Raw genomic sequence first — 6682 nt, forward strand, 5'->3', positions numbered from 1 at the left:
GAACGTCATTGATACTCGACAAACGTCACTATTCTGCGTCCTGATACGAACAAACGGGAAGAAAAACAACTATGCAGCCATAATGAGGATTAAGCTGTTAATGTGCTGGTTCCGGTCGGACAGCAACTTCAAATATGCTCCGTCATTAGCGTCCATGTTTACTTCCACAAACACTGAGCACTTCTATTACTTTTTTTTATGGCGGTTGGTGAAACACTGAGCACGCTCTGCATCTGTGACGTTATTGCGCTCTGTACTGCGCATGCGGGACACTTTTAGGTCGTTTGCAGTTCACGCGGGAGTTTATATTCAAGTGGCATATATTTGGAAGTGTGAACGACCACGCCAAAAAAAATAAATAAATAAAGATTTGACATCGGAATTGGGTCACTTCAGGCTGCAGTGTGAAGGCAGCCATTTTATCACTTGGCCCAATGATGGACATCGGAATTGAGGAACAGAGCGACTTAAATCGGTTTCCCAAGTTGTTTTTCTCAGTTCAGTCGTAGCTTCTACTCGCGCTATTCAAGCTAATTTGCCTATGAACGTAACACACTTCGTATATTTATAAAAGTTTGAAATAGGTAGCTTAGAAACTGACCCATACTACTTCCTCCCTCCAGACGTGTTAATCACATTTCCGACTTTACCTGAATTCACACCACACGATTTATGTCACTAAGTGATAAACGGCGTTTCTCCTTACATCGGAGAAGCCTTAAGACGTACAGAAGACGCGAAGCTAACCAGTTTGTTTGTTTTTTTCAGGCACTGTCTCCATGGTTACCAATGGTTAGACACGTAAATTCTCCATAATGCGATATTTAATATCTTTCTCTAGTATTTAACATCTAATCACACTTATATAGAATTTGAACGTTAATCGTCTTACCTTGTAAAAACTGTTCGCTGTAAATCGGCGGTTACACCGAGGGCTGCCAGTAATACAATAAAAGTTAAAAGTTATACAAAAGTTAAAAGTTATACAATAAAATGACAAGCTTGGTTTGCATCCCTGCCCACCGCGCAGCTCCCTGCGACCAGTTCGAAAGTGAAATCAACTAAATAAAAGCGATATTAGGCTACCAGATGTCTGTTTCTCGACAGGTTTTACAGGAGCCTGAAGCTGTTTTGACGTCCGTCATCAAGTACATCAGGGCGGAGTTCTGAAGAGCGTGACGTCACGAGCAAAACGTCAAATACGTCAGAATCAGTTTGTCATTATGAAGAAAGCGCAACGAAAAAAAATAAAAAATAGCAACTCTCAAAAGCAAGTCAAAAATTTTAACTAAACAAGTATATTTCAATAAATATAAAATATAGTAGAAACACAGAACTAATGTTAAAAAATAAATAAATAAATGATGCACACACAATTTAACGTCAATGATGGCAAAAAGGAAAAAAAAAACTTGCAAAAATAAATTTATATTAATCAATACATCTACTGTAACGGAATGCACACAAATAAATATTTAAAGTAAGTATATACCCAATCTGAACACATCTATTCATATATACTGTTTACCTACATACACACAACAATAATACATAAATCCCATTTAACATGTCTGAAAAGGGGTAGGAAGAAGCAACAACTTAATTAATCCTACCCCTTCACCAAAACGCCATAATTACAACAAACATACAGAGAAAATAATCTAATATTATTCTAATGCTAAATGTTATAGTTGTAAATTCAGTTTCAGAGACATTCTGCACGCCGCTGCACCATGCTGGTCTTTAATTATATTTATCTCTATTTTTTTTTTCATCTTTAGACTTCTGCTCTACATCTTCTGGAGACTCTTTCTTTATGCAGGGAAGCATCATCACTAATTGATGAAGGCGGCAGTAGATGAACTAGATCAGTCTCTTTCGATCGTCAGTATAGCTGCAACTAATGATTACTTCTTTTGATCGAATATTCTGACAATCGAATAAAAAAAATAGATTTTTTTTAAATTTTTATTTTTTTAAATTTTTTTTTATTTAACTACCTCATTATGAACCGATTTTAAGGTGATATTTGCTCTTATTAACATCTCTAGAGCAGCAAATTCCCTTCAAGGAAAGTAGAAGTGGTGCATTTTTGGAGATTTTAATGTTAAAGTGATTAAAAACAGCCCAGTCTTGTCTCCTCAGATCATTCCTTTTGTATGCATCAAATCTGGAGGTGAAAAATCTCTGAATCTGCGTTTGCGTTCTGTATCCTGCTTTCAGAGTGATTACAGTCAGAGCGAAGCCTCCTTCCTAACAGCAGGCCATATGGAGCCGCTCTGCTGGGCTCATTAGCGCGTTCATGCTGATGCTGTTTTCACCTTCAGGTGGAGGAAAAGGTGTCAAAAAGGAGGAACAGGCTTATTATCTTTGAAAAATCTGATGAAATCTACAGAAAAGGGGAAATTAGCTGGTCTGCAGGGAAGCTTTACTATAAGAGTCTCTCATGTGTCTGAAATCTCCAGACAAATAATCCGTTTGTCATTGAGAACAACAGTGATGAAAAACCGGAACGCTTCAACATACAGAATAAAGAAAGGCTTTCGAAAAGACAAACATTTGCTGATGGAAACAAATCTGAGCAAACCGTTCTGACAGGAAGTAGAAAAAAACATTCATGACCACATATACAATCCCTCCAATCTGGAGATAAAACACACAAAACCACAGTCAAAGTAGAACAAAAACAGAGAACCAGTTATTAGACAAATAAATGGATAAACAAGCAGACGTGGTGCAGTACTCAAATACAAAAACAAAGCTACATCATGACAATTTCTGTAAGAAACATGAAATAATCCAGCTGACGCATAACTAGAGGAGCTGCATTAAGTAACAAAGCAGCCAAAGTCCAAAGAAAAACACAAACAAAGCTTCACAAAACCTCAAGAATCAATAAGAAAATATAAAAACGACAAGAGGAAGCATATTCACACAAAGGTAAATATATAGAGAAATAAGAGACAGGAAAGGCAAACTTGCAACATAAAAATAATATCCAACAGTTATTAAAGAACAGCATACTCAGATTTAGTTTTAAGGAATTGAAACTGGGAACGATAATTTAAAAACATTTACAAAACAACAATAAAACAACAAGTCCATTTGTAAGAAGCGAACAACAAACAACTAGCGAGTTAGATAGACAAGCTAACTAGATAGCAAGTCCATAAAAACATCAACAAAACACACATACATGCATGGATTAAATGTTTAATTTAAGGTAAGACGTTCCATTAAAATAACTGATTACAGGAGCCAAGTAAAAAGCCCAAAGTGATAAATATTACAGATGAAAATGAGCATAATAGAAACCAGGCTGAGAAAGAAACACCACAGTAACGAAAAACAAGAATAAGAAACTGAAGAGCCAACAGCAAATTCACAACAAAAGAAAAATAACAGTTATTAAATAATAGCATACTCAGATATGAAAAATATAACTGAGTGAAGTAATCTAGTGAAAAAATGTTCAAGATGTTCATAGATCACAAAGCTAGCTAGTTACCTAGAGAGATGGATAACTAGGTTCAATAATTAATCATTTCTGAGATTGTTGGAAGCAGTGATGTTACTGCTGGGTGGAGGAAGGATCTGTTCTAACACTCATTTGTGCACTTAGGATACATCCAGGACTAATGAGGATCACTTTAAGGAACCAAACATAGTGATTCTAACTATTTAAAATATGTTTTTTTATTTATTATTATTTACTTATTACTCAGATAAATTGAATCCACACCCTGGATATTAAAATTCTGTGATCCAGATTTGATCCTGGAAAAGGTTAAAGTTCATCATACAGTGACCTCCCCTCTAGTAAAAGCAGTTGGTTTGGACCAGCTGACCCTAATCCTTCCACTCCCATCAGAGAGACTCTCTCTGCGGTCAGACCACCAGCTGTGGACGTTCAAACACACAATCAGGCGATGGGGAATGTCCATAATCCCAGCGGCACACTTCAGCAGGGATTACGTGGATGTAAGCAGTCGGACTGGAAACTCTACGAGTTCACGGCGAATCACCGCTCTCGTGTCACATGTGACCTCACAGGATTTCAGCTGTAAACCTCAGCGTCACTGCAGATCACAGGGATGCAACTCCAGTCCTCGAGTGCAACTGCTGATTGCCTACCTGCTCCGACGCACCTGAATCAAAAAGGCTGAATTACCTCTTTGGCACGTCAGTGAGTTCTGCAAAGGCTTGGCCATTAACCATTAATTTGATTCATCCAAAGGCTGCAGGTCAGTGGCACTAAAGGACTGGAGTTACAGATACTCCTGACATCATTAAAGGTGGTCTTCTATGCTTCCTTGAACAGCTTAGGATAGATCTATGGTCTTCAAAAAAAACATGTTTTTTCCACAAAGTCATTCTTAGGTTTGGCCATTTCTGCCTATTCTGAACACCTTCCAGCTGTTTTAGGGCGTCTTGTCCCTTTAAATTCAAATAAGATGCTGATGGCCACGCCCCCAACTCAGCATTTACACTCCCATGTGAAAATGGCCAGAAACAAATGCTAAATTAAACAACCATACATCTTTGAAAAGCAGAAGTGGAGCCTCCTGCACATTCAACAAGAATGCAGCAAGTGGTTTCTGGATGGTAAGTCAACACCAAAACACTTGTCTTTTCCAGCAGCCATTGTACAGCGCACGCAGCGGTAAAACCAGCTGACCAAACATGCTGGAGCTCTGCTGGGGTTGCTAGGTAACGGGCAATGTCTGCTGATTTGTGATGTTACATCCCGTAGGTTTTTGAAATGACTCATTTTCCATACACCAAAAAGAACATTATTTAATTCCCAAAAAACAGCTGGGTGTTTTTTTTTTTTAGAATAAGTTTAAACCCAAACTGAAGTAGAAAAACTTAAAAAATGTGAAGTTTGCATAACTGGTCCCCTTTAAGTTATGTCTGAACACAAAAACTCTATACATGCATGTATGTAAATGCAGGTGCTTTACTTTTCTGTTGCATCCGCAGCTGAACCGAAAGCTTCAAGGCTTCTACAGTTAATTAGTGAAGCTTAATTAGTGAACTAAAAAGAAAAAGAGTTTCTTGACTCTAGCAACAGCCTGAGTCCATGACTCTGGACATTAGTTCTTGTCATGGATCCAGAAAGCTGGAATTTCTCAGATTGATCTCCCTGATTTGGCTCGTCTCAGCACATTAGGTTGGATTGGACCGGTCCGCCAAGCGATTCTGCAGCCCGAGCAGACGACAGTGAACGCTGATCAATGAGCAGGATGCTGATTAAAATGCAACCCCTCCCTTTTTCTGCTGGAACAATCCCTGCTGGCTGCTTTTCTTCAGCCTTCAAATCCTGCATCAGATCCCCTTCAACCAGGGGAACGACACAGAAAACCAGAATTCAAGTACAAGTTCACTCACATTTGGTTATTGTTCATCTGAATTCTGCTTTTTCAGTCCTTCTTGGTCTAAATGTGCAGAAATTGAGCACATATTCTAATAAAAACATGAAAGTGCTGGATGTGAACTTGAATCTGTTTGCTTGAACTCTCCTCTGGTGTTTAGCATCATGCAGATGGATCATAAAACCCACATTTAGCTTTCCTTCCTCTCACAGCCACTTTCCTCCCCTCCTCCGCCTTCATCTTTTTTTCTGATTATGCCCCCCGTCTGTTTCCTTTCCATGCATTATAAATCAGGCTGAGCCCAAACAGCGCTCTCTGCAGCCCCCCGTCCCGTCGGCTCACTCCTCAGAAAACTCATGAATTAATTGGGGAGTGCAGATTCAGGGAAGCGGGATTCCTTTAAAACCATTCATGACGTGTTAAAAATGTGGCCTTTTTCCTCCATTTTAGCCTAAATGCAGATTAAAAGGGATTGTTGCACGAACCCAAACTGGTTTCTTAAAGCTGAAGGATCACCTGACTGCAGTCTTGAAAGCACAAATTAAAGAGATGGCATTAAAACAATACAGCAAAGGGGAAGACTGAAACTCACAAGATCCAATTTTATTTTTAGTGACCAACCTTAATAAAACATGGCCACCCTCTAATAATAGTTTGTGTGTTTTTATTTATTTGTTTGCTTTTCTTACTATTTATTTATTTTGCATTATTGTATTTTTCGTCCCGATCGTTGTAAGAGTTGCTTTATTTATTGTGACGACACGTTTTGTAAAATTTGCTTTCTTGGGAATCAATAAAGACAAAAAACGGAGCTTCAGAGTCAGGCCATTAATTCAAGCCTGAATAATTCATGCAATGATAATAAAAAAGCTGTTTGAAAACCAAGAACAGTCTTTGGTGAAAAGCCAACAAAACTCAAGGTTTTTAAGAATTTTAGGTTCTTTTAAAATAATATTTTATTTTATGCACATATCTACTGAAGCTATTTATTATTATTTGTAGATGTATTGTTATTTTATTTAATATTATGATTAAATTTGATTTATTGAAGCACTTATTTTTTCAAATAAAAATGTACATTTTTTTTATTTATTTCATTTAAATTAAAACGAACATGTCACATATGATATAAACAAAAGTGTTGAATGACAAAAGTAGTTGGAATAAATCTTATTTGGTTTATTCCTTCATGGATGTGATCAAAAATTACCACTTTAGCAAAGCGTACAATTTTTACTAAACTCTGTTTTGTCTGTAAGTGTAAAAAAAGATTAAAAAAAGGATTTAATGAAAAACAAATTATATAT

At 37.3% G+C, this 6682-nt stretch overlaps 1 long non-coding RNA gene across 1 annotated transcript in view; it reads right to left on the bottom strand.

The window, feature by feature from the left end:
* Positions 1-2672: 2672 nt before the first annotated feature.
* Positions 2673-6682, bottom strand: part of LOC108166376 (uncharacterized) — a 7055-nt gene continuing 3045 nt past the window's right edge. Inside the window, exon 3 of the long non-coding RNA XR_001776721.1 lies at positions 2673-4148. This is a non-coding gene — a long non-coding RNA (uncharacterized LOC108166376). The remainder of the gene's footprint in view (positions 4149-6682) is intronic.

The sequence above is a fragment of the Poecilia reticulata genome, linkage group LG6 (genome assembly GCF_000633615.1).
Source record: "Poecilia reticulata strain Guanapo linkage group LG6, Guppy_female_1.0+MT, whole genome shotgun sequence".
Taxonomy (NCBI): Eukaryota; Metazoa; Chordata; class Actinopteri; order Cyprinodontiformes; family Poeciliidae; genus Poecilia; species Poecilia reticulata.